The sequence below is a fragment of the Hylobates moloch genome, unplaced genomic scaffold, assembly GCF_009828535.3.
Source record: "Hylobates moloch isolate HMO894 unplaced genomic scaffold, HMol_V3 SCAFFOLD_14, whole genome shotgun sequence".
NCBI lineage: Eukaryota > Metazoa > Chordata > Mammalia > Primates > Hylobatidae > Hylobates > Hylobates moloch.
The window spans coordinates 40,867,761-40,895,623 of record NW_026652289.1 but is presented as its reverse complement, the minus strand read 5'-3'; the positions used below and the strand labels follow the sequence as shown (position 1 = coordinate 40,895,623).

The 27,863-nt window shown below is 48.4% G+C and overlaps 1 protein-coding gene across 1 annotated transcript in view; it reads left to right on the top strand.

Moving 5' to 3' along the window:
- Window positions 1-12,913: 12,913 nt before the first annotated feature.
- Window positions 12,914-27,863, top strand: part of ACAN (aggrecan) — a 69,724-nt gene continuing 54,774 nt past the window's right edge. Inside the window, exon 1 of the mRNA XM_058427510.1 lies at window positions 12,914-12,962. The gene's annotated coding sequence lies outside the window, so the exon portion shown is untranslated. The remainder of the gene's footprint in view (window positions 12,963-27,863) is intronic.

Genomic DNA, 27,863 nt, shown 5'->3' with positions numbered 1-27,863 from the left:
CACCCCTGGAGTTCCCATGCGTTCCCTGCCCATTCCCATTATATACTTTACCGCATCTTTACTACATCTCAGAAAGACCAAACTTGATCTTTTCAATCAAGTAGGTAGGGAGGGGAGAAGAAATAAATGAACGTTTATGAGACCTGCAATGAGCTAGTCATTCTCCTTCACTGACTCCATGACTCATGCAGGATGGTGAGGGATTAAAGGCACAGGTTCTGGAATCAAATTGCCTGGTGTTGAGTCTCAGCTCTGCCACTTGCTAGCAGTGTGATCTTAAGCAAGCTGCTTCACCTTTCTGGACCTCTGTTTTGTTTTTGTATAAAACAGCAATGGGGCCGGGCCCGGTGGCTCATGCCTGTAATCCCAGCACTTTGGGAGGCTGAGGTGGGTGGATCATGAGGTCAGGAGTTCGAGACCCAGCCTGGCCAACATGGTGAAACCTCGTCTCTACTAAAAATACAAAAAGTAGCCAGGCATGGTGGCGGGCGCCTGTAATCTCAGCTACTCGGGAGGCCGAGGCAGAGAATTGCTTGAACCCAGGAGGCAGAGGTTGCAGTGAGCCGAGATCGCGCCACTGCACTCCAGCCTGGGCGACACAGGGAGACTCTGTCTCAAAACAAAACAAAACAAAACAAAAAGGAGTGATTTGTGATGGGTATTAACAAACCATCACGTTGTTATGGTTACTGAATGAGTTGCTAGACATAAAGTGTATGCTAGAACAATGCCTAGCATGGTGCCCAGTGCATGTGAATTATTATGATTCACCCACAGAGTATCTAAATGTGCCAGACACAGGGCACACAAAGAGAAAAACATAGACCTATTCATTCATTCAACAAATATTCATTGAGGGACTGCATGTGTCACACACTGTGATGGGAGCTGGGCACATGTGTCTCTGCCTTCATGAAGCTCACAATCTGGTGAGGGAGGGAGGGAGGACAGTAAACCAGTGAATAGCAAACTGATCTGGGCTAGGAGGGAAGGAGGCACTGTAACAGAGGTTGATGGAGGCAGAGGAGAGGTGGGGGTGGGTCAGGGAAGGCTTCTGATATTTAAAGGACAATGTGAAGATGAGGTAGTGCTATCCTGAAAAGAGCAAGGGGAAGTGCAAGGGAGATGGGTAAGGAGATGAAGGAGATGAGGGGAGGGAGGCAGGCAGGGCCGGGTCAGTCAGGCCTTATGGTTGGTGTCCTGAGTGCAACCCCAATCCACAAGGTGGTTACAAGCAGAGAAGCGACAGGATCTCATCTTACATCTTTCAATGGGCACACTGCAATTTTCCTTTCACTGAAGAGGAAACTGAGGCCCAAGCTCACATCCCTGGTAAATGATGTGGTTGGAACTACAACAGCTCTCATCAGCCCCAGCTCAGCAAACTTGCCAGTTTACTACTTCTCACCCACCCTCTTCTGTACAGCAGGAACGAACTCTCCAAAAGCCCTTCACCTGATCATAGGGTCGTGGTGCCTGTCTTGACTTAAACTCACACCACCATGCACAAAAATTGAGGGTCCAGCAAACGTTTCCATACCAATGGCTTGTGCAAACAACACTACCCTGCACTCCTTCCCCACCGTGTCCATCCCCCACAACTACCGGAGTTGACACCCAAGCCAATAACCACAGGTAAACGTGTTTCTCCCTGGGACACTGAGTTAAACACACAACCACAGAGATGTGTCTCAAGTCCAGAATGGAAGGGCCAAGGTGCCAGGGATGACAAATCCTCCGGGAATCCAGCTCAAAGCTCCCCCCAGAGACACCCCTCCCCAAAATAGGCAAAGAGGGTCAGGAACACTCGTGCAAACAGCTGATCCACAAAACCCCCACTGTGCCCACGGCTTTCCCCACCTCAGCCCTTTCTATTTTTATCAGGAGAGTGAGAGGGGGTTGCCAGGCGGGGCCACGGCGCTGTTTATGTCTGAAATTTGAAAAGATGCACAGAGTACTTGAGAGAAGGCGTTGCCGTTAAAGGAATTTCGGAGGAGAATTTCAAACCCAGCAGGGTGAATAGGTGCCTTGTGTTCTGACTTTTGACTCTGGAAAAGCTGCGTTTCCAACCTTGGCATGCAGAGGGGCCAGGGATAGGGAGAAAATGCACGCGTGTGAGATTCAGACAGGGAGTGAGACCCAGCTCACCTGGGCACAGGGAAAAACTGATTTTCAGACTGGGGGTGCTTTGGGAGGAAGCCCTTCTGCCCCTCCAGTGTCATTTCTACTTATTTATCCCCCAGGTAATTCATGGACTTTTCTTGCTCCCTTAGCCTTACCTGATTAGCCCCAGTCCAATCTAGCCATTCTCTACTCCATATCTGCCATCTGTCTCCTCTTTATCAGTGAGTTTTGCTGGGTATTAATTTTCTTACGTATTTGCTCATTAAGGCTTTAAGAGGCAGAAAAGGTGAAGAAAAGGAGGCTATTGGACAAAAATGCCCAATATCTGTCCAGAATCTCACTCTGGACACCCAGGCTGGGATGCAGAGGCATGATCTCTGCTTACTGCAGCCTTAACCTCCTAAGCTCAAATAATACTCCCACCTCAGCCCCCTGAATAGCTGGGACTACAGGCATGCGCCACCATGCCCGGCTAATTTCTGTATTTTTTGTACAGATGGGGTTTTAAGAGGCTTTAAGTCACTCTGATTTGTCCATTTTTTGCTTCCTAATTACATTGTGTATGTCCCTTTGATAGCTGTATGCCTACTGTTTCTTTAACACACACACAACTTAAACCTGGTGGAGGGTTTTACTCTATAGGCAATACAGCAGGACAAATTGGTGCTAGCTCTCCAACTGTGTAAAACAGGAGGCAAGAAGGGGTAACAAGAAAGTATCTTCCTGCTGAGGGAATTTCAACACATATCTCCTCTCTTTGCCTTCATCCTTGAAAGGTTAAACTGGCTCTAACGGCCCTGTACATTCCAGACCAGACTACACAAGACCCTTATTAAGCCAGGGATCCTCAAGAAGGTTGGCGTCACTTTTAGGGGGTTGGACTTCTGACTTGATATGGGACTTCAGGGTGGACCTGATCCCCAAGTTCGTAGTTGATCTCATTTCCTTGGGTCTGGGAGTAAGCACTAAGAAGCTCCAGGCTCACTGATGCACAGAGCTGCAAAAATGCAACTGTTTATGAAGTTCATTGGCCACAAAGTCCTAGAAGCCACAACAAGATGCAGTTGTCATGCAATTAAACTCTAGCTGTCTGCCCAACAAAAGTTCATGGCTTGACAATGTCTGTTTCTTTTTCTCTAGAACCTCCTCACACGCAGCACCTTTTCTTGGGTGTGTGAGGGTCTCTGGCATTCCCTCCCTGTGTTTCTAGATCTCTCTGTTTCTCTCAGCATCCTTACATTTTTATCCAGTAGCCTCCCTTTCTTCATCTTTTCTGCCGCTTCCATTTTCTCCCTTAATTAGTATGCAATTAAGATATATTTTAGTATTTGTTGAATACAATTTAATGCTACATTCTTCTCCTTTTTTTTTTTTTTTTCTTTTGAGGCAGAATCTTACCCTGTCACCCAGGCTGGAGTGCAGCAGCATGATCTCTGCTTACTGCAGCCTTGACCTCCCAAGCTCAGGTAATTCTCCCACCTCAGCACCCCTGAATAGCTGGGACTACAGGCGCACACCAACATGCCTGGCTAATTTTTGTATTTTTTGTACAGATGGGGTTTGCCCTGTTGCCCAGGCTGGTCTCGAACTCCTGGGCTCAAGCAACCCACCCACCTCGGCCTCCCAAAGTGCTGGGATTACAGGCGAGATCCACCGCACCCAGCTTAATGCTCCATTCTTACCTTAGGTTAATAATTTCCCTGAACTCCAGACCCACATTTCTCTGCCGTTTGGCTGCCTCCCCCTGCATGTCCCTCTACCTCTAAAAACCCAACTTGTCTACAACTAAACTCTCCGTCTTTTCTCCCCAAGCCAACCACTTCCCGCTCCATCTTTTGTCCCCAAGCCAGATGCTTCCCAGTTCCCCACCTTCCTGTTGCTGTTGCAGCAACTCCACCTCTGTCAATCATTCAGGCTCAGAAGTTCGAGGCCATCTGTGATTCCTGTCCCTTCCTGTCCACTCTCACTGCCGTCACCATAGAATTATTTCACCACCTGCAGATGCAGTCATTGCACGTACCCTTCAATGTGTTGGCACATGCCATATTTTAAATTTTTAAATTAATAATCATCTGATTTTACATAAAAATCCAGATGTTTGGTTTCCCAAAGAAAAAATAATAACTACTGCTACTGCAGAAACAACATGATGTAGCAAGAGTGAGCCTGAGTTCCTGGTGCCAACATTCAGTGGGAGCTGGGTAGTTAGCGCTGCCCTATGAATGGGACTTACAACCTCCAGTTTGAGTGAAAGCCAGACCCAAAGAAGTACACCCGGGAAAATAACATCCAATCAAGTTCAAAAACAGACAAAATTGATCTATCAGTCAGGTCAGAATAGTGGTCGCCCTGGGGTAGGGGGATCTTCAAAGGAGCTAGAAAGGTTCTTCATATTGACCTGGGTGTGACTACAATGTTGTTCACTGAGTTATACACTTCAGATGCACTTTATATATATATTACATATTATAAAAGAAAGGAAGAGAGGGAGGGGAATATGTTGGCACAGTGCCTAGCTTAGTCCCTGGTATGTAGTAAGTACTCAGTAAATGGTTGTTATTTTGAGATGGAGTGTTGCTCTTGTTGCCCAGGCTGGAGTGCAATGGCACAATCTTGGCTCACCGCAACTTCTGCCCCACCAGGCTCAAGCGATTCTCCCACCCCAGCCTCCTGAGTAGCTGGGATTACAGGCATGCGGCACCATGCCTGGCTAATTTTGTATTTTTAGTAGAGACGAGGGTTCTCCATGTTGGTCAGGCTTGTCTTTAACTCCTGACCTCAGGTGATCCACTCGCCTCTGCCTCCCAAAGTGCTGGGATTATAGGCCTGAGCCACTGCACCTGGCCTAAAAGTTTTAAAGTAGGAAGGCTCTGGAACCAGGTGGCCTGGGTTAGATCCCTGCTTCTACTAGTTAGCGACCATTGCTAACTAGTAGAGCACTGTATTAGTCTGTTTTCACACTGCTGTAAAGAACTACCTGAGATTGGGTAACTTATGAAGAAAAGAGGTTTAATTCACTCACGGTTCTGCAGGCTGTACAGGTAGCATGACTGGGAAGGCCTCAGGAAACTTACAGTCATAGTGGAAGGCGAAGGGGAAGCAAGCACAGCTTACCACTGCAGGGCAGGAGAGACAGCTTGCAGGGGGAGGTGCTGCACGCTTTTAAACCATCAGATCTTGTGAGAACTCACTTGCTATCACGAGAACACCAAGGGGGAAATCCATCCCCATGATCCAATCACCTTCCACCAGGTCCCTCCCCCACCATTGGGAATTACAATTCAACGTGAGTTTTGGGTGGGGACGCAGAGCTAAACCATTTATCAGGCAGCTTTCTAAACATTCCTGTCTTCAGTTTCTTCATCTGTGAAATGGAGTTAGTGAGAGTCCCTACCTCATAGGGTGATTGTGAAGTCTGTTGAAGCGCATAGCACAAGGCCTGGTATGTAGTAAGAGCTCAATAAGTGTTACCCTAAAAGGAAGAAAATCCTGACATATGCTGCAATATGACTGAACCTGGAAGACATGATGCTAAGTGAATAAGCCAGTCGCGAAAAGACAAATTTGGTGCGAATCCACTTACATAAGGTACTGACGGTAGTTAAATTCATAGAGACAAAGTAGAATGGTGGTGGCTACAGGCAGAGGGTAGGGGTAATTAGGAATTATTATTAAATGGGTACATAGTTTTCATTGTGGAAGATGAAAAAAGTTTTGAAGATGGATAATAGTGATGATTATACAACAATGTGAATGTACTTAATGGCACCGAACTGTACTCTTAAAATGGTTTAAATGATGAATTTTATGTTATGTATATTTTACTACAATAAATAAGTAAATAAATATGGCCATCATGATGAGGCTGTGTCAGCCCGTGGAGGAACTGGCATTCCATTTTTCTGAACTTGAGAATTTGAGACCAGATAGAGTACTCTCAGCATTTTGGAAACGCCTGTTGGTAATGTATTTGGTAGATGACTATTTTAAGACTGTAATGCTAACAAGTAAATGTCCTAAGAATAAAAGGTAACCCAGCTAGATACTGATTTTTTTCCTTACATATTCTTCATTTTCTCCCCTTAAAAGAATACACACTAAAAAACAAAAAAATACAGCAATAACAACCACTAAAATGTCAGGAAGACTATTCGCCCGCACTGTAATATCAAATGAGTGCCAAGTTTTGTGGGGAAAGTCGTGCCCATGTCTTAGCAGATCATTTTTAAGCTATGGGGTTGCTGCCTGTACCTCTTCTATTTCAATTCTAGCAAATGTTCATGAGATATCATTTTTTCTTATTTTATAAGTGTATATTCTGTATCTATACCATCATGTGTGGAAATCTGGGACAACAATTTTTCTGAATAATCTAATATTTACCACTGAAAGAAACTAAAAATATCAAGCCCAATGCGACAAAGGTTGAGAAGCCAGTCTGAAAAGACTCTAATGGCTGGAATAAGGAAATGAATAGAGAAGAGCCAGCTACGATCTGGAGTGTGGGAGCCCCTTAGGGTTTGGGGTCAGGGAGAGAAGGTGAGCAGGATTGCATGAGCGTCAGGGGCTGGGGCTGCCGGGAAGTACAAAGCCTAAATCCTCCTACTTCTCTTCTTATTCCAGACTTACTTAGAAAAAGTTGTTGATGATGATGATGATGATGGTGATGGTGATGATGGTGGTGATGATGGTGATGGGACAGATGCTGACGATGATGGTGATACATAACATTCCACTCAGCATCACTCACTGAGTACTCTCAATGATAAAAAAAACCACTAGTGAGTAATAAGTAAAATGCTTGCCATAATTTCCTCTTTTATAGATGGCAGGGTTTTACTAAAAATAAGAATCTGCTATGAATTCAGAAAAAAAAAATCGAAACCGAAGCTTTAAGAGAGTTTCCTTAAATACGCCCTTCAATTTCTATGTCTTTGGTGACACAGCACTTTCCTGTTACAGTACATCATTATTCCACACAGACCCGTGGGGGCTTGTGAGTGTTTCATTAACTGTCTCCATGTTCTTTATTATAACATTTCCCTCCTACTTTGCCATTTGTACAGTGTTAAAGTAATAAAACAGCACTTTTCAAGTGTTCCACTAGTTCTCACTAGACTCCACTCCCTGGCCCAGTTCTGCTATAAGAGGCTTTTCTATATCATGTTTCTATGGCCCTTTGCTTCCAAAAAGGATCACAACATTCTCTACACATATTACATATAGTATTCATCATTGCCACACTCCTATGAGGTGGGTATTTTTAGCTTCTTTTACAAACACAGAAAACAGTACACAGGAGAGAATGTACTTACTCAGGCACACCAAATTGCAGGGGCTAAGGGGAAGGAAGAAAATTAACCATCCTTGCACCTTGAGCCAGATCAGTTACTAGGGGCTGACATTCCATATCTTATTTTAATTCTCACAACAATTCCATGAGATAGTTCCATTTTACAGATGTGAAACCAAAATCCAGAGAGGTTAAGAAACTCACCCAAGGTTCCCATGCCAGATCTGGGATTCACATCCAACGCTCCTGATTACACAGGGAATCTCCTCGCTCCACAACTCTCTTTGTTGCTTGAGATACACAGGAATCCCTTTCATGGGGGCCAGCATGGAAACAGTCTTAGTTTTAATGGCCTGCAAGATTAAATATCAAGCAACAGTGAGATGTAATTCTGAAACTCAACGATGTTTGGCCACACCGGTAGGAGCAGAATATCCAAATGGTTAGAGAAAAGAGTTGTCCTGGCTCCCCTCTGATCAGTCCACACCTGGGCTTGTGCATCTAATGCCGGGCGTTGCATTTTTGAGGGGCATCCACAAACAAGGTTCGCACAGAGTGAGGAATCCAGAAGCAAACTCCAGAAGAACACTCCCTTGGGAAACAGTCAAAGACCCTGTGAGGAGAAACATGAAGAGTGATGTGAGAACCCTCCTGCACTAACTGGAGGCTGCCCCTGTTGAAATGGGGGCAGACTGTGTTGCTCTAGAGCGCAGAATTGGGCCACTCACTTGTAAAAAGAGTTTGGAATGATTGCTTCAGAGGAATTCTGCAAGCACCTTATATTGGGACTTAGCAAGGTACCTTCATGGCGTCCCCATGTATGGGACAGAAATAAGTACTCCATGGTAATAAGTCAGATGGATGGGGGGACTGGCCATGCTCTATGAGTTGGTTTAATGGAGTATAGAAGCCAGCCTCAAAGATGCCCCCAGTGATCCCCATCCCCTGGTATTCACATCCTGTATGACCCTCCCATACTAGTTCAGGGCTGGCCCTGTGTGGGACCTCCAAAGCTATGACACAGAAGCACTACACTCACTGTGTCACTCACTGTGGTGGAAGCCAGCTGCCATGTCATGAGGACACTCAAGCAGCTCCATTGGGAGGCCCTATGGAGATGAAATGAGGTCACTGGCCAGCAACCAGCACCAATTCGCCAATCACGTGAGCGACCCACCTTGGCCATGGATCCTCAAGCCCCAGTCAAGCCTTCAGCTGACTGCAGCTGTAGCTGACATCTGACTACAGCTTCATGAGCTAGTCCAGGCCAGAACTGCCTGGTGAAGTTTCTCCCAAATTCCTGATCCATAGAAACCATAAGAGATATTAAATAACTACTGTTTTAAGACACTCAGTTTTGGGGTGATTTGTTACACAGCCATTATAACTGGAATATCGAATTATGTCATTCATTCCAGGAGGGCTGTCTCTAGTGCTCTGCCCTAGAACTCAGCCCTAATCTCCGTCCCAGGCAATATTTTTATGAACAGCCTGAGTGAAAACATAGAAGTGGCACACTAGTTAACTTTGTAGAATGTCTGCTGCTAAGAGGAATGGCAAACACATAGAATAATAGAGTCAGAATCCAAGATGATCTGAAGTAGTAAACTGAATTAGTTAGTGTAATGTTTAAGAGAAGCAAAAATGCAGCCCCACACTTGGATTAGAAAAACCCATTGTACCAGGATAAGCCAAAGGAGATGCTAGGTGGCAGCGGCACATGTGGAAAGGAAGTCTGAGGTGGCTGCAGGCTCCAAATAAGTCATGATGAGGCTGTCATAAAAGCACATAAATGTTGGCTGCATTACCAGAAGCATAGGACCCAGGTTGTTGAGGTGAGCTCTCCTCTGGACTGAGCACTCCAACAGGGAGAGTGCGTTCAGTTCAGAATCACTCTTTATATGAGACGCGGGAAGTCCAGACCTGCTTAAAGAAGATTAATGGATCAGGGTAGAGGTCTGCTGATGGAGACAGATGAGGAAGTATAGAAGGAGAGAGGATGCCCCAATACAAAAGGAGAAGAGGGAGAAGGGAGAGACTTGAGATCACTGATTCCAAACATAGAAAGGTTTATCACATGGCAGGAGGTCCTGAGACAGGATGGGGGGAGATGGGAATGGGCCTGTCGTGTTCACTGCTGAATTCATAGTATTGGGCATGAGCTTCTATGAAAGCTGAAAGCTGCAAGCTGCCTAAATACTAGAACCATGTGAAAAAATTGGATGTGGCCTCAGAAGGGAGTCAAACTCATGGCCACATCCAAGCAGAGTCTGATGTCCTACTTGAGGGAAACATCATGGACAAGACTGACATACTCTATGAAGGGTTGTCCTTAAAGTTCTCCAAGAGCTCTTCCCAGCTCTGAGATTCTCTTATTCTGTGATTTGTGATTGAATGAGTAGAACCTGCTGAATGATGTCAGCGCAGTGCTTCTCAAACTTCAGCAGGCATATACAACATGGGAGGGATCTTGTTACAATGCAGATTGTGAGTCAGTAGGTCTGGGGAACTTGGTATTCTGCATTTTGAATAAGCTCCCAGGAGACACTGCCAGTCTATAGAACATACTCTGAGCAGCAAGAAGTTAGAAATTGCCAGTTACAGCAAATTGCATCGGGCAGCCTGGAAAAGGCATTAGGCAACTGTAAAGTATTCTAGCAGAAGAGGGATGATCAGCTTCAGAAATATTACACCGGAACAGAGCTCCTGAGTTGGACAGGAGGAGCCTGTGTATGCCACCAAGGGCCTTCTGACACACATGTCCTTTGACTCTCTGAATACTGTCTTTAAAGTGTCCAAATGCGTTGCCATCATCCTGGGTTTTCTGTATCTTTTAGGGGTAGGGAGTGTGGAGTCATACCAGCCTGCACTCCAATCCCGTTCACTGCCTTGGTGGCCTCTGAGTCTTGGTTTCTTAGTGTGTAAATGGGAATGGCATCCATCTGAGAGGCTGCTGTACCAAGCAGCATCTGACACATAATAGGTGCCCAATATATGTTTCTTAGACTCATTACAAAACCAGATGATCAATAAACATTTGTTCTCTTCAATACAAAGATAAATCACCTAATTAATATTTGCCCTTGACTTGTTCTTCGTTAATCCCACCTGCCCTAGGATGAATGTTGACATGACCCCATTTTACAAATGAGAGCAATTTGTTCTCCCACAAGGCATCAGGTAAACACAGGCATGAGAATCCATGACCTCATTGGAATTTCAGGGACTGTTTTTTTCCCAGAGGGTCATTTCTCCCTGATCCGGGCATTGAGGCCAGTAACTATTAAGATTTCATCTCATTTTTTTTTTTTTTTTTTTTTTTTGAGACGGAGTCTCACTCTGTCGCCCAGGCTGGAGTGCAGTGGCGCCATCTCAGCTCACTGCAAGCTCCGCCTCGGGTTCATGCCATTCTCCTGCCTCAGCCTCCCGAGTAGCTGGGACTACAGGCGCCTGCCACCACGCCCGGCTAATTTTTTTGTATTTTTTAGTAGAGACGGGGTTTCACCGTGTTAACCAGGATGGTCTCGATCTCCTGACCTCGTGATCCGCCCGCCTCAGCCTCCCAAAGTGCTGGGATTACAGGCGTGAGCCACTGCGCCTGGCCTCATCTCATTTCTTTATCTGTGAGAGAAGCCACTATCACCCCCTAAGGGGCTTTGGTCACCAGCATTTTGTCTGTGTCCTAAATGCTTCAAGACTTACAGACCGGACTCAATAGGCTCAGGTGGAAAATAGGTGAAATCAAGAATGGCCAACCACTGGAACACTTTAGCCATGGCTCTGAGAGGTGGGTGGGTAGAGTGGGCACTATGCCCCCTCTGATGGGGCTTCACTGCCCTGGACAGGGGAAAAACAGGGGGCTCACAGAGCATGTGCTGGGCCAGGGCCAGTCCCGCCCCCAGGCAGAGATGGCCGGTAAAATAACCACATAATTCCAGTGGAGTCGCCCTGGGGAAACAGAGGCACTTCAGTTCCTTTTCATCAAGGAACTGATTAAAGTGTGGTCTATTATCTCTGTAGTTGAGAACCCCCCAAAGATTCCCCTTCTTCCTCTTGTTGCTCAATGAGAGGGTCAGGAAGCTTCCACCACCATCCTGACCCTGGCCACCACATCCTGGTGTGAAGCACCACCAGCTTCCTCCACAAGAACTCTGAAGGTCACCAGCCAGCTTGAGTCCTCCGAAAGTGCTGTGGCTCAACCAGCAGCCTGTGTAGCAGAGAGCACAAGACCTTGGACTTGAACTCAGACCCACCTAAAAGAGGGAACTCCACCACTTTCTGAGCCTCAGTTTCCACATCTTTGGTTAGGGGCACGTGGGAAGTTGCCATATTTACCTTGTTGGGCTCTTTGGAAAAATTAAATGAAATGTTAATAGATGTTACACAATGGGCTCATAGGAGGGATTCAAAAGCTGCTCGTTCTTTTACTCCTTTTCCCGGAAACAGTATTAAAGAGTACTGTAGAGACACTGGAGAATTTCTGCTCCATATGAGATGTCCTTGGTCTCTCCTGGGGAATTTGAAGACCCAGAGGCTCACAGCTCCCCGTGTGCCTCCCTGCTGCCGCCTTACCTCCCCGTCTCCACCATCCCCTGCCATCCCGGTGTACGCCACCCCCGGAAAAACTTTCAGCCAGCTCCTCGGTGACAGTCTTTCCAAATCGTGGCCGATAGTAGGGGGCTGCACCCTCCTTTGATCGCGTCGTGCCCAGCCTCAGCTGCAGACCCCCGCCGGGCGCCCGGGAGCCCTGTCCGGCCGCGGCGGCCTCAGAGTCCGGGCACTCGGGGATACTCTGAGGGTGCAGCCCTCCCGGGCCCCTCCGACTGCGGAGCTGCCGACCGCAATGCAGACGCGGGCCCTCCAGCCCTTCTCGCGCCGCCTTCCTCCCGCCGGCCCCGGAGGTGCCGGGTCCGCGCCGCCGCGAGGAGCGCTCCTCTCGCGCCCTGAGCGCAGGGCGGCTTCCCCATTGGCGCGCCGGTCCGGAGCCAGGGTCCAGAGCGCTCCAGACGCCTCTACCTTCCCCTCCCCCTGTCGGCCGCCCCTCGGTCCCCGGGGGTGGGGTTTCCCTTTGCGCTCGCCCCCTCCCGCCCCCCACCCCTTCGCGGGCCCTCCCCTCCCCCGCCCGTCCCTATGTATGTGTCACAGCGCGCCATGCCCGCCTGCCCGCCCACCTACCTCCCCGCCGCTCCAGAGGGGGCTCGCAGAGCTGAGGACGCGCGCAGCGCTGCTCAAGGTCTCTCTCTCTCTCAGCCTCTCAGCACCCTTGCCGGCCGGCATCTGACGCGGGTGCCAGGGTCTCCGGGCACCTTTCAGTGTCCATTCCCTCAGTCAGCCAGGACTCCGCAACCCAGCAGTTGCCGCTGCGGCCACAGCCTGAGGAGACCTGCGGACAGGACGCCGGCAGGAGGAGGGGTGCGCAGCGCCCGCGCAGAGCGTCTCCCTCGCTGCGCAGCGAGACCCGGGCCTCCCGGCCCCAGGAGCCCCCAGCTGCCTCGCCAGGTTTATGGGACTGAAGTTCTTGGAGAAGGGAGTCCAACTCTTCAAGGTAACTGTCTCCTTCTCTCCAGAGCGAGGCTCTCCCAGGGCGCCCGGTGAGCCAGGAATGGGGCTGAGGCTGCACGCCCCGGGCTAGGGGCTGCACTGCCTTGGTCTCCGCCCTGGAGCTATACGTGCCGGGGGCGCCGGACATCCACCGGCTGCGTCCGCGGTGGAGTTGACCAAACTTTTTGGCTGTTGCAGACTCAGTGAATGGGGCAAAGGAACACGTGAGGAGGGGCACTTGTCTCTTAGTCCGCCAGGATGAAGGAACAAGGGAGCCTTTACTCCAAACCCCCATGTGATTTTAAATCTTAGGGTCTGGAAAGACCCATGGTTGACAGAGTAGCAGCTTCAGAGTCAAGGGAATGTGGGTTCAAATCCCCAAGGTGCTACTTTTGAGCTGGAAGATGTGCTTCACCTTCCTGAGCCTTGGCCTGCCCTCTGTCAGCTGAGAAGGAAAAGGCCTTCACGGGGTCTGGAAGAATAAATGAAATCATATGGACAGTATGCCAGGGACACAGCGGGTCCTAAGCCGAGGCTAGATAGTCGATGCCACTTGGCTTACTCCAGGGACCAGAGTGCCTGAAGAGTCTGCCCAGGGGAGAGTGGCAGAACCTGGGACAGAGCTACTGAACTGCCAGCAGGGAGAGCAGAGCAGTGCCCTGAACACATGGGTGTCCAACCAAGAAGGGGCATTTCTCAAGGAAGAAAGGGGAGGGGAGTTGAGGACACACGACCACGAGCGGTTTTTCCGTCTGTGGGTTCCTCTTCAAACGAAGCCAATGCTGGTGGAGTAGGAGCCCTTTCCAACCCTGGGGCTGGGTTGGAGGCTGTCAGTATGTCAACTGAACCACACTCTAGGCAGAGCGAGCTGCGGGGGTGGGGGCTTGTCTCTGGTTGTGAGACAGGATCCAACCCAAACTTTTCCATCATTATCCTCCTTTCAGTCATGAGCTGGGTTCTGACCGGATCCTACTAGGGTTTCACCATGAAGAAGCTGGAGTTCCAGCATGTTGACTGATGTGTAAATTCCAGTTCTGTGGGGGTGGCTGCCAGGAGGAAAATACAAAGCTGAATTGGGTTAGCATGGTGTTTTGGGGTCCTGGGTGCTGCAGTGTGTGGGTGTCTGACAGTTTAGAGGGGACTCTGGACCTTGAAAATTCACCCACCTCGTCTGAAGATGAGGGCAAGTGGACCCAGAAAGGTGCAATGGATTTCTGAAGGTTGAACTGTGACTTACGGGCAACGGCAGAACTAGAATCCAGGTTTTCTGAGGCCATAGTCGGTCGCTCGTCCTGATTTAGGAGTCCAGAAGTCTTGGGTTCTAATCCTTCTGTCTCTTTCTTGTCCTGGGTTGCCATGGACAAGGAGCAATCAGGTTGCTCATGCACCCTGGGCAAGGTGGGTTTGGAGGCACTATGAAGATACGGTGTAGGAGTGTTGGCATGTCAATCACAGGCTCCAGGGAGAAACTGCAGGAAATGGAAAGGCAATGGGGAAGAAAACCCTGAAGCTTGTTGGGGGAGGAAGCATTGAGCGGCAGTGGGGAGGGGAGGTTCTAACTGAAAGAAAGATTGCAGAACAGTAGATCTCCCCAGTTTAAAAAGTTTCAGAAGAAGGAATAGTCCAAAGGAAGAAAATATCTCTTAGAGAGATGCTGGAATTCCACAGGTTACCTTGGGCTGTGTTTAATTTAGAAATACTTATGTGTAGTTTCTAGTGCTGTGCCTGGTATTTTCATTCATTCTCCAATATCTGCTGCGTGCCACCTAGATGCCAGGCCCTGTGCTCAATGCTGGCCCACAGCGGGTACTCAATAAACAGCAGATATGAGATGACCCAAGCAAAGGGCTTAGCGTAGTGCCTGGCACTGGGCAAGTACTCAGTAACTGTTTGATATTATTAATATTACTATTATCATTCTTAATTCTAGTAGTAAATGAATGCTTTTCTTTTTCGAGAATATTCACTGAAAATCATACTTAAATGGGAATATTTTGTTTAATGTTTGGAAGCCCTCCTCACACCCAGGCACACCTCTTGCCCCTGTTCCCCATCTCTCTCACACACACACACCCAACCCCAGGCAGCCACTCACCCCTGCATGCCGAGGCAGAGCATTCTCCTCCTCTTATGCCCTCTCCCCAATTAGAGAGGGAGCTCCAAGAGAGAGCTCACCTCCTGAGACAGTGAGCAAGAGCCAGGAGTGTGGACAGCCTGCATGCAAGGAAGACTGGGATTCAAATTCCAGCTCAGCCACTCACTGGCTACATGGCTTTGATAAGGGTACTGAGCCTCCCAGAGGCTTCATTTCCTCTTCTCTAAAAAGGGGAGAAAATCCTCCAATAAGAGATTTTTGTGAAGATTTAAAGACATAAAGTGGGTGCCTTGTCCAGCTCTCAGCAAGCACCACAAACTTTGATTCCTCTCCTCTAACAGCTCCTAAGCCCCCTTGTGGGTCACAAACCCCAAGTTATGGATAGCAAAAATTTCAAATATTTTCTCTTGGTAAGAGACTGTGTGTCCTAACTTTTTGCTGTGATTTTTTTTTTTTTTTTGAGATGGGAGTCTCACTCTGTCATCCAGGCTAGAGTGCAGTGGCCCAATCTCGGCTCACTGCAACCTCCACCTCCCAGGTTCAAGTGATTCTTGTGCCTCAGCCTCCCGAGTAGCTGGGGTTATGTGTGCACCACCATGCCTGGCTAATTTTTGTATTTTTAGTAGAGACAGGATTTCACCATGTTGGCCAGGCTGGTCTCAAGCTTCTGACCTCAGGTGATCGCCTGCCTCAGCCTCCCAAAATGCTGGGATTACAGGCGTGAGCCACCATGCCCGGCCAGTGAATTTCTTCTTAACGATGCCTTCTAGAACTGGGTTCCTCCCAAGGCCCTTCTTATTGGGCCCTTAGGAGGACCTCAGCTGAGCCAAAGGAAGCCCATGAGACCCTGCCTAGAGTCCCACTTTGAGTCTGTCTGCAGGGATGTCTAGCACCAGATTTGTCCAACTGCAGGTTGTGAAATCAATTTAGCGGGGTTCTTAATAAAATAGGAAATACTAGATAATCTCATAGTGCCTCCTATGTAGCAAAGGTAAGTATTGTTTCTGGAAACTTTTGTTTCTGTTATATATTTTGAAGCCCTCTGTAAGGGTATGTGTGTTTATAATATAAATGCATATATGCAAATATATACAAAGTTGATATTTGCATATATTTTTATTTTTTTTTTTTTTTTACTCTATTGGTCCCAATGATGTTTCTGTCTCAGAAATTCCAGCATTGTGGCCCTAGGTGGCAGGTGCTGGGGCACCCTTGCTGCCACTGCACCAAGTGTTGGGGAGTCAAGGCAGCTGAGGTGGAAGCTGGAGTTGGGGAAACACAAGTTCAAGGAAGAGGACCCAGAGTCAGACAGGAAGCAGGGCATGGAGGACAGGTCTGCTTATAAGTAGAGCAGGGGAGGGGACAGGCCAGCAGCTGCCCTGGGAAAGGGGACCGGGAGCAGATCTCGGGAACAGGAGCCTTCCTCTCCTGCTGTCACGGCCTGGCCTCGTGGCCATGCTTCATGTCCTGATGGTAGCTACGCTGCCGCCCTGATAATTTAAAGGAAGCCCCTTCAATAGGATGAAGGGCCTGTTTCTGTGACAGCTACTTTGGGAGTGGCTGCTCCCCTTCCCCCAGATCCAACAGGACACAGCCATCCCTGCGAGGGAGTCTGGGCCCCTGGGCACAGTTGAAGAAGGGCCACCGGGAGGCCGGCAGAACAAGGGGAGGGCTGGAGAAGGAGCAGGAGTGCAGGCGAGAGGAGGACCAGAGAGGGGGAATTTGTAGGGAAAACGGTAAAACGGTTTCTTTTTTCAAAAGTTGAATCCAGGGCAAGAACGGAAACGGTGGAGTTTACTTTTAAAAACTCAGAGCCTCCTTGTAAGTGGTGGAGTGTGTGTGTGTGTGTGTGTGTGTGTGTGTGTGTGTGTGTGTGTGCATGCACACTGGGAGGGCGGGCCCTGTGGGCTGGCTAGGCCTGTGAGAGGTGACTTCTCTCCCTCTCAATGGCCTTACAGTGTATCCTAAAGAAGCTTTTTGTTAAACTCATGAATAGGTAGATTTGGGGTGTGTGATGCTGGGCATCACGATTTGGATATTTGGTTACCTTTGAGGTTACATGTTTTTCCTTTTAAGGTACACACTCAAAAAAGGAGCCACCTCTTCTGTGTAGGTCATTATTTTGATGTATGTGGGGGTGGGGGTGCCTGTCTCTCTGTAATTGATTTGACTTGAGGGGTGAGGGTAAGAAGAAGAAACACAGGACATGGCAGATCTGCAATGCCTGACCTGGGAGACAGCCTCCCTCAGCTCCCTGGTCTCTGGCAGTCCCCACATCACAGATGCCCAGGGCCTTCCAGGCCTGTGATGGTCCTCATTTAAGAGATTGCAAAAGGGACCCAGGCCCAAAGAGGGGAAGGATATGCCCCAGGCTGCTGCCCCAGAGCAGGTTGGTAAGAATCTGGACAGGGATCTAGACCTTCAGGCTCTCATCACAGAATATGTCATGTTCCCAGAGATCATTCATTCATTCATTCTTCTTTCAGCAGCACTTGCTACATGCCAGGCACTGTGCTAGGCATGGATAACACAGCAGTGAATAAATCAACTCACTCTTCCTGCCCTCCACCTACTTACAGTCTAATGGGGAAGACAGACTGTAACCAACCTGAACCTGACCCCTCATTTCTATACAGCAGTGGCTGTCACCTGGGGGCTATTTTGCCCCCCTTCCCCAGGGAACATTTGGCCATGTCTGGAGACATTTTTTGTTGTCACCACTGGAGAGTGAGGTGCTTGCTGCTAGCGTCTCATGGATAGAGCCAGGGGTGCTGTGAAACATCTTACAGTGTACAGCACAGCCCCCGCCCACATACATGCACAATAGAGAATTATCTGGCCCAAAATGTCAATAGTCCCAAGGATGAGACACCCTGCTGCAGACCTTCATGTAGTTCATGGGCCAGGCCATGCCCAACTGTGCATGGCAACTGGAAAAGAGGGGATAGGACAAGAAGGAGAGTTAGGTAGGCAGTGCAGAGGAGACAATAAATGAAAAGGAAAAGAAAAGTCCGAGCCCCCATGGTAAATTAGAAAAAATGTGGGCTTTGGTGGCCCAGACTGAGGTTGAAATCCTAGCTGTATCCCCTTGGGTAAGTCAGTTATCCTCTCTGAGCCTCACTGCGTTTCTGTTTCCATGAGATGGACTCATGGTACTGTTGTGAAGGTTTGAAAGCAAATAAAGGACCTGGCACAAATTAGACATACAATAAAATGGCAACTGTTATTAGTATATTTGAGGCTTTTAAAGTCCCCACTATGGAAAATTACAGCATCCACACGTGTGATCAGGAAGCCAAAGAAGGTTGCTGTTTGGGGCAGGGTTGCCATAGTATTCCCTCTGCTTGGGGGAGGGGCAGTGGGTGGTGTGAGCATCTCCCTCCAGTGTGTGTGGTGGGAGGAGCACTGCACTTGGAGTCACGTGGACAGGGCACTGATGGCCATATGACCAAGGGGAAACTGCTTCACCTCTCAGCCTCAGGTTCTTTATTTATAACACGGAGATGCTAAGCCTGCCCTCATGAGCCAAGATCCAGTGAGGACCTCCTATCTGTGAAGGAGGCTTGTGGGGGTGCCTTGAAGCCAATGCAGGCACCTTTGGTGTCTGATGTGCCCTGTCCCTAACCCAGAGCCAGGTACATACAACAGACTAGTTGAATGAACCATAGTACTATAAATTCCTTTCAGTTCTTGACAGAGAGCACCAACAATACCCAGATGGGCAATCCTTCACTTTGTCACTCCTCCATCCTTTGCAAGATGCAGAGACCTCTGGTTCCCAGAATGTGCTGCATCAGGTTGCAGCACAAGGCAGCTGCATCCTCCAGAGAGCACTGCAGATACAGCAGCTGCACTGTGACAGCCCCAAAGGGGCATCCCCATGGGGAGTGGGAGGTAGAGGGGTGGGGTTCTCCAGAGCTGAGGTGAGCCCAGCTACTGAAAAGAGGACCAAGTGAGGATCAGGACCCTAGAGATTTATCTCAATGCAGACATGTCATTGAATACCTCCACTTTCCTATCTGTAAAATGGAGTGGAAGTCATGATAAAGTAAGGCCTAACTAAAAGCCACTAGCCAAAGGGGTGGATTTGGGTAAACTGTCAAGCTTTCCTGAGCTTCTATTTTACAGAGTCATAAAACACTGGAGCAGAAAGGGATTTATGGGTCACCACACCATCTTCTTCATTATGCAGAGGGGGAGGCTGAGTCCCAGAGAGAGGAGGGCACTTGGATGGGGGTTCACAGGCTGCTCTTGCACCCAGGCTTCTGAGGCTCCTCCCTTCACACCACGCAAGTCCCATTCCAGCCAGTAAAGGGAAGCGTCAGATCACAGCAACGCTGTGACATCCAATCGGAACCCAACTCTAAACAGATTTGGTCCTTGGGTTACCCATTGTCCACCCTTGGGACACCTTCTAGCTCTGTCCCTCCATGTCCTCGCTGTTTCCAGGGCTGATTTGGGGGAAAAAAAAAAAGAACCTCTAGAAGAGAAATGTGTAAGGCAAGTCAGAGCTCAGCCTCCCATCTCCCTCAGAAAACCTGGCCTCCTCGCCTCAGCCGCCACCTCGGGCCCTGTGTAGGGGATTTTTCCCAGCAAAGTCTGGACCCTTGGCCTGACCCTCCCCTCACTCCTTCCCTCCCCAAGCAGATGCTCCCTGTCTCCCCTCCAGGCCATCTCACTTTGACCTGCATATCCAGATGGCTCAGGGGAAGCCTGGATTCTAGGATGACTCAGGCAGGAATGTAGTAAATGTTTTTCAACGTCACAAGACACTGAAAAGGAGGCCTGGTGGTGTCATTAGAGTTAGCCTTCAGTCCCTAAAATTAGCTGCATCTGAGGAGCTTTTCAAAAATACAGGTGGCTGAAGCCCTAATGTGCTCCAAGAGATTCTGCTTCAGTGAGATGGGGGCTTGGGGGTGGGGAATCTGTGGGTTTCAAAATTGCCCCAGGTGATTCCATTGTGGTCTAGTTTGTCAGCTCCTAGTTCAAAGCCCAAAACAGTTCCTCAGAGTGTATTGGGTTCTAAGCTCTTCTCTCTAGCCCTGGCTCTTGGGCCACTTGCTCTCTCCCTTCCCCAAGGGCAGAACTGCAGCCACTGCCCCCAGTTTGTCCTTTAGGGGAGTGAGAAGGTCATGGCCAGCTTCTCCTGTCTCCACTTCCCTGCCTGAGACAGGGGCCCTTCCTCCCTTGGTTCTGCAAGGTGGTTTCTACAGAACACGCCTTCCAAGGCCAGCAACAGGCTTTGTAGGTGAAAAGGATCTCATCCCTCAGAGAAAGTCAAGGGTGAACAAAATTAACCCTAGTTAATTGTGGGTCTCTTCCCTGCAGGGCTTCTCAATATGCTGACGGACCTTGGAAATCACCAAGTTTTTCAAACTGAATTTGACCATGAAGCTTTTTTTTCCTACAGCAGATGGAGGGACTTGAGCCTAAAAAGATGCTAATCTAGGCACTGGCCCAGGTTGAGCCTGCAGCAGGAATACAGCAGCTGCACCCAGGCCAAGGGGCAAGGGGAGACCCCACCAGGTAGGGCTTAAAATCCTAAATCTCAAATGAAGTCACTGACCCAGCAAGCAATCTCCAAGCCCCACATCTCACATCTGTAGCCTTCCCTCTAAAGGCTGGCCATGCTGGGTACTCATTTTCTTCCTTTTTCTCTGGATTAGAAGAAAACAATGAGGTGGAGCATTCAGTGGAGTTCACTGTGGGGTGGGGTGGGGCTCTGACCCCTCAGTGGATTCCTGCCTCTCCACTTGTTCTCTATCCAAACCTGGCCACCTGCCTCCCCTATGTGAGCTGAGGGCCTAACCCTCTGTTGTTCCCTGGCCTGTTGGGTGACTCCAGTGGGTGCCAGTCCCCTGGAAGACTTGGACTAGCACCAATGGGGGTGAACAGCAGCCCCTGGAGCTGGGTAAAGAGGTGCCCTGCTTGCATGCTTGTCTCTGTCGCCTAACTTCACTGCCCCATCCATGGGCATCACCCCCACCCCAGACTAATGTGACCCAGCCAGGTGCTTTGTTCTCCCCCATCCCCAGGCTATCTATTCCCTCTAAAGCAGCCTTGTTCTGAGATTCCCACTTGTTTCCTAAACGCAACCCATGTGGGTCTCTGTTATGACTTGTTAATGTTTTGACAGAGGGTCACCTGGTGTGGGAGACCTGATTGCTTAGATTGCCTTCACACCCACTCCTGAGCGGGAGGAGGGTTAGGAGTGGGGATGGCTTCATTAGCGAAGGAGGAGCCTGGCACTGGGATTAGCACCTGGGCCTCCTGCAGCCCCCATCTAGGCCCTCCCCATCTCCCCTCCTCTCTGGATCTGCCTTCTCAGTGACCCAGGGACTCCTGGGTTTGCACACAGCAGGGTCAGCAAGCCTTATATACACCAGATGAGGCTCTGATGCTTCAGTGGTTGGAAAACAGGACTCCCACCCCCTCCTAAGTCACTGCAAGTACTGTGTGGAATGACTCGCCCTTAGATGCACACAGCAATTGGTCAAGGTTTTTTGCATATTTCTTCTCAGCCCCCTGGGGATTGCAGAGGCATTTAGAAGACCTTAGAAATGGTCCTGTCTCACTTAAAATCAAGCCCAATCCCTAGCCTTGGCCCACAGGCCCCCAAGCTGGCTGGTATCCCCTCCTCCTCACATCACTCTCCCGTACCCCACTGCCCTGCAGCCCCTGGCCTCCCACTTCCTTCAAGACTTTTGCCCTCTCGGTCCCCCTGCCCAGGTGCTCTTCCCACAGAGCTTTGTGTGGCTGGTTCATTCTGGTCATGCAAGTTCAAATGTCACCTCCTCTTGGGAAGCTTTTTTTTTTTTTTTTTTTTGCCCATCCAATTTAAGGAAAACAAACACCCCCACTCCCATCCCTTGCATTTTTCTTTAACTTCTCATTATCTAGAAATTCTGGCTGGTCAGTCCACTCATTTTACCACCAAGGGGAGTGAGAAGGTCATGACCAGCTTCTCCTGTCTCCACTTCCCTGCCTGAGACAGGGGCCCTTCTTCCCTTGCTTCTCCAAGGTAGTTTCTATAGAACACACCTTCCAAGGCCAGCAACAGGCTTTGTAGGTGAAAAGGATCTCATCCCTCAGAGAAAGTCAATGTTGAACAAAATTAACCCTAGTTAATTTTGGGTCCCTTCTTAATATGCTGATGGACCTTGGAAATCTCCATGCAGCAAAAGCTGCATGGGACATGAGCCCCATCTGTCTTGGTCACTCTGTGTCTCCAGCACCTAGGAAATGCTTGGCACACAGTAGGTGCTCAGGAAAAGTTTGTTGGCTGGACAAATAACTTCAGAGCTTTTCAAATCATGCTTCAGAGTCTGCGGGGGTCAGTCCATGATACCCCATGGGGGCTAGAGAGGTGGGTCAAAAAGGGCACAGCCAGATTCTATTAGAACATCTCCAGTTTTCTGTCTTTTGAAAGCCACTGATATGTTGCACTCTGCTCTTGTCATAGACAGGAAATCTGGGACTCAGAAAAGAATATGTCTTTACTCTGGCCATGGGTCAGAGACTCTGCACAGTCAGAATGGCCACCACCTGGGCCAGCTCATGTTCTGCCACCAGTGACCCAACTGAGGAGAGGGATGGCCACTTCCATATGCCAACCCCACATCTCCGCAGCTTCTCTCAGTAGTTCATGATGACTCAAACATAGTCAGGGAGGAGCTGCTTTTAGGAATAAATGTATATTTTTAGGTGCTACCACCTTTGGGGTCTTATCACTACTGGGCTACCCAGCATGTGCCAGGGCCATCTTTCACCTCATTTCCTTTACATCTTTTGAGCCGCAGGGTCCTAGCACCTCTGTGCCACAGTAGGAAGCAGGTCAGGCACTGGGGCTAGGATGGAGAATAAGATGTGGTCTCCCTGGTTACTCAGGCTTCATGACTTTGTAGATCTCACTGAGCACCTCTTCTCAGTCATTGGGGTCCACACTGAATATCTGTCACCTCACCTCCAGACTCATCTGCTTCTGTCTTCTCCAGCTCCATGCCCTGGGGGCCTGCCCTGACCCTCCAGCTCCCTCTGGTCTTTCCTCAGTTGTGATGGTGACTCTGGCACATTGGTACCTACATGTTTATTCCCAGTTCCCTTCCTGATGACATCTAGTGCTTAGATTCACAAAAGAATCCATTCAGCCATTGTCTTCCAGGAGTGGATGGGATAGAAGGGCTCCAAGCTAACCAAAGTGACTTCATCAGCAGCCACCTCATTAGCAGTGTGACCTTGACAGAGTTGATTAGTCTTGCTGTGCCTCGTTTTCCTCATCTGTGAATTGGGTATAATGACTCCCTCCCGATAAATTTGTTGGGAGGGTAAAATGAGATAATATAGCTAAACCACAGTACCTCCCACAGAGCAAGGGCTCTCAAAAGAGTAACTGCTGTAAATCGTGAATATTCCCAGACCCATTCCTGGTATCTCTGAACCTGAATTTTTGGATGATCATGACTGCCTCCTCTTGCCCAAACAAGTTTCTCAGCTGCTTTTCTGCCTACTTATGCTCTTAAGATAGTCTTACCATCCTGGAGCAGAAAGGGGCCTCAGGAATGCAAGAAGAGCCACATGCTGTCTGCCACCCTGAAGCTAGCTGAGGGACAAGGCACATGACGAAAGCCAGGGCTGACTCCTGATAGGCCTGGGAAGTGCAGCAGGTTCTGTTGTACACAGGGCTCCCACAGTGCATCACTCCAGAGGGCGCCATTCCATCATGGTCCATGGGAATAGCGACTCCTCGAGTTGTGCCAGTGTGCAGTTTTTGCAATTGATTGTACCTGACTCCTCCTTCAACCATTCTCTGGGACTGCGCTACAGATGTTGCACAAAGGCTGGATCAACAAGAATTCCTCTTCAGGTGTCATAGCTGCTAGCCAGCATGTCCATGCTATCAGGAGGCTTGTGGGGCAGGAGGTGCTGGTGCGGGGCTGGGGACTGCCTCTGGCCCTACCAAACTCTGCCTCCATCCCCTGTCCTCCTCTCCTGGGTCTAGGGAGTGGGGAATCCTAAATGTACCAGAAGAATCTTTGGTGGTTCTCAGCCAGTTAAGGTGGCTGAACAGATTCAGTTCTACCTGTAGCTGAAACTGGCTTTTCTTGTCCTGTGTGGACCACAGAAAAAAAAAAAAAAAAAGATGCTCTGAGTCTAGACAGGACAGAAATCCGGAAAAAACATTCACTTCTTGGTTTTTCCTTAATAAAAGGGAGGATCTGGAATATGGTTCTCCCCTCTCCTGGTTCCACTAGAAATAGAGAGCCCACATTGTGTATCAGTGGGAATGGAAGGGGAGGTCATGTGGTAGCTTGAGGGTCAGGAACCCAGGCCAAGAAAGCCACAAGGATTGGATTCCAAGTAGAAGGGCGAGACCAGGCGCAGTGGCTCATGCCTGTAATCCCAGCACTTTGGGAGGCCGAGGTGGGAGGATCACTTGAGGTCAGAAGTTTGAGACCAGCTTGGGCAACAAGGTGAAACCTTGTCTCTACTAAAAATATAAAAATTAGCTGGGTGAGGCAGCAGGCACCTGTAATCCCAGCTACTTGGGAGACTGAGGTACAAGAATTGCTTGAACCCAGGAGGTGGAGGTTGCAGTGAACTGAGATCATGCCTCTGCACTCCAGCCTGGGTGACAGAGCGAGACTCCATCTCAAGAAAAAAAAAAAAAAGTAGAAGTGCAGAAGAGAAAGATCTAAAAAAAAGAACAACAACAACAACAAAACCCATCAAGAACAATTTCAAAGACATGAAATTTTCTGCACTTATTAAAAAAAAAAAAAAAAGACAGAAGGAGCCATTGAGATCAGACATAGGAAATAGTTTTCCTGAGAAATCTAAGCGACCCTGAGGTTGACTACCAAGTAAGATTGGGGACTCTTGTTTATAAAGAAGTTTTTAGATTAGTAGTAGTAGTATAATAAAAAGTTACCCTTTGTATTCATTTCCTAGGCCTGCCATAACAAAGTACCACAAACTGAGTGGCTTAAAACAATAGACATTTATAGTCTCACGTCTTGGAGGCCAGAAGTCTGAAATCAAGCCGTTGGCAGGGCCATGCTCCCTCTGAAACCTGTGGGAAATCCTTCCTTGCCCCTTCCTGGCTTCTGGTGGCAGCCGTCAATCTTTGGTGTTGGCTTGCAGCTGCATCACTCCCATCTCTGCCTCCACTGTCACTTGGTGATCTCCCTGTGTGTCTGTGTTTCCACAAGGACATCTTCCCCTCCAATAAGGACACCAGCTATATTGGACTAAGGGCCCATCCTAACAACCTCATCTTAATTTGATTACACCTGCAAAGACCCTGTTTCCAAATAAGGTCACATTCACAGGCAATGGGGTTTCGGGCTTAGACATAAGGTATCTTTTTTTGGTGGGAGGGACTCAGTTCAACATATAACACCCTTTATTGACTTGCTGTCAATGTATTTAGACCTGTGCTTCATCAAAGGGATTTAAGGGAAGTCATTCTCTTGGGGGAGATGGATTAAACAAATGATGTACTCTCCCATCAGTCAGTGCTTTTATGCTAACTAGAGACTGGGCAGGTTGAGTAGAAAGGGTATGAATGCCATTGTATGATCTGAGCTGAAATCTGGTGTGCACATACTTCACACTGAAGCAGCAGAAAGCTCTATGAAGTAGGTCTAATTATTCCCATTTTATAGATAACAACACTGAGACATAGCTGGTAAGTGGTAGGGCCAGAACTTGAACTCATGACTGTCTGATTCCAAAGTTCATGGTTGCCTGGCTGTTCCATGCATTATACTTAGAGAAAAGGCAAATTTCTCAGTCTTTACTCACATACCCTGTATCTACCATGAGAAAAAGAAGCAAAGAGGCCTGTTACCCAGAATGGGCCCCATGGATCAAGGTATGTGTGTAAGGTCCTGTTTATTTCAACACACCATGCCCAAGAACTTCATATGGATTCCTTCAGCTCAGAGTCACAGCCACCTTCAGGAGACAGAGGCCGTGATTTTTGTTTTTCTTTTTGTCTTTGAGACAGGGCCTTGATTTGTCGCCCAGGCTGGAGTGCAGTGGTGCAATCTTGGCTCACTGCAACCTCTGCCTCCCGGGTTCAAGCAATTCTTCTGCTTTGGCCTCCCTAGTAGCTGTGACTACAGGCGTGTGCCACCACGCCTGGCTAATTTTTTTGTATTTTTAGTAGAGATAGGGTTTCACTGTGTTAGCCAGGATGGTCTTGCTCTCCTGACCTCATGATCTGCCCACCTTGGCCTCCCAAAGTGCTGGGATTACAGGCATGAGCCACTGTGCCTGGCCAAATGTAGATTTTCTTTAAGGATAGAAAATTCACTTTATTTTTAGAGACAGTTTTCCTTTAAAAATAATAAAGGACATCATAGAAAATTTAGGAAATATAAAGCTTCAACATAGAAAAAAGAAAAAATTGGCCAGGCACAGTGGCTCACGCCTGTAATCTCAGGACTTTGGGAAGCCAAAGCAAGCAGATCACTTGAGCTCAGGAGTTCAAGACCAGCCTGAGAAACACCATGCCCAAGAACTTCATATGGATTCCTTCAGCTCAGAGTCACAGCCTCCTTCAGCTCAGAGTCACAGCCACCTTCAGGAGACAGAGGCCGTGAGCTAGAAAAACTTTGAGCCCCAAATCTGTTGAACACAGTAACAGAAGAAAATTCTGTTTCCCAATATCTGATTCTCAAGAGTTTTAACACACTCAGGAGTTCAAGTTTGTAGAAACCCTGTCTCTACAAAAAATACAAAAATTAGCCAGGCATAGTGGTACATGCCTATAGTCCCAGCTATTCAGGAGGCTGAGATGGGAGGATTGCTTGAGCCTGGGAGGCGGAGGTTGCAGTGAGCCCAGATCACGCCACTGCACTCCAGACTGTGCAACAGAGTGAGACTCTTAGAAAAAAAAGAAAAAGGAAAAAAAAAGAAAAAATAAAAATATACCATAGACTTACCACCCAAAGATAACCAGAGTTAAATTTCTGTCTGTCTTTCCTGTCTTTTTCCCATTGAATAGATATACAGAAAAATAGAATGGAATTGTATTCTATGTGTTATTTTGCAGTTTACTTTTTGTGCTTAATGATACAGCAGGAGCATGTTTCCAAGTCAGTAAACAGTTTTCCTTACTTGACTATTCTATGTGCCAGGCTCTCTACCAGACACAAGAAGGGATAGAAAAGGAGGGATAGAAGTTTTCTCTGCTGTCAGGGAGCCCACAGTCTAGGCAGGAGAGGGGCATGTCTGCAATGAAAAGTACTTGTCAGTAGAATGCAAAGAGCCCTAGTTCTTTGCCCCAGCACTGCATCTGGTAACACAACTGTGAGTGCATTCTTCCATCAGGGAAAATCTGCACAGTTGCTCCCACCAAGTCTGAATGGATTTGAGGTTCAGCTGCAATGCAGTGGTGTGCCATTGGGAGAAAGAATACTTTAGTGAGAAATTCCACAGGTTCTCCTCCTGGTAGGTATGTGTCCTCAGTGAGACAGAGACAAGAGACCCAAATTTGTCATTCCCAGAGTTGGCCCCAGTTCCCTTGTTTCTTTTATGGTGTGAGCATCTTGAGGCACCAAGCATGTATCTGGTGTTTGATGATATTTATTTCTCATACGACATGGCCCTCATAGCAAGCCAATTAATTTATTTGCCACTCAAATACACAATAGTCTAACTCAGCAATGGAAGACAGATGGTTGTGTTGGACTCATTGGAAGATAACATGGGGGTCTCCAATATGGTGCCTTCCTCTGAGATTTTCAAGGGGAATTTTGATCGTGTCTGGTTTCTGACTTGTGTGGAGCTTTAGGGGCCAACCCA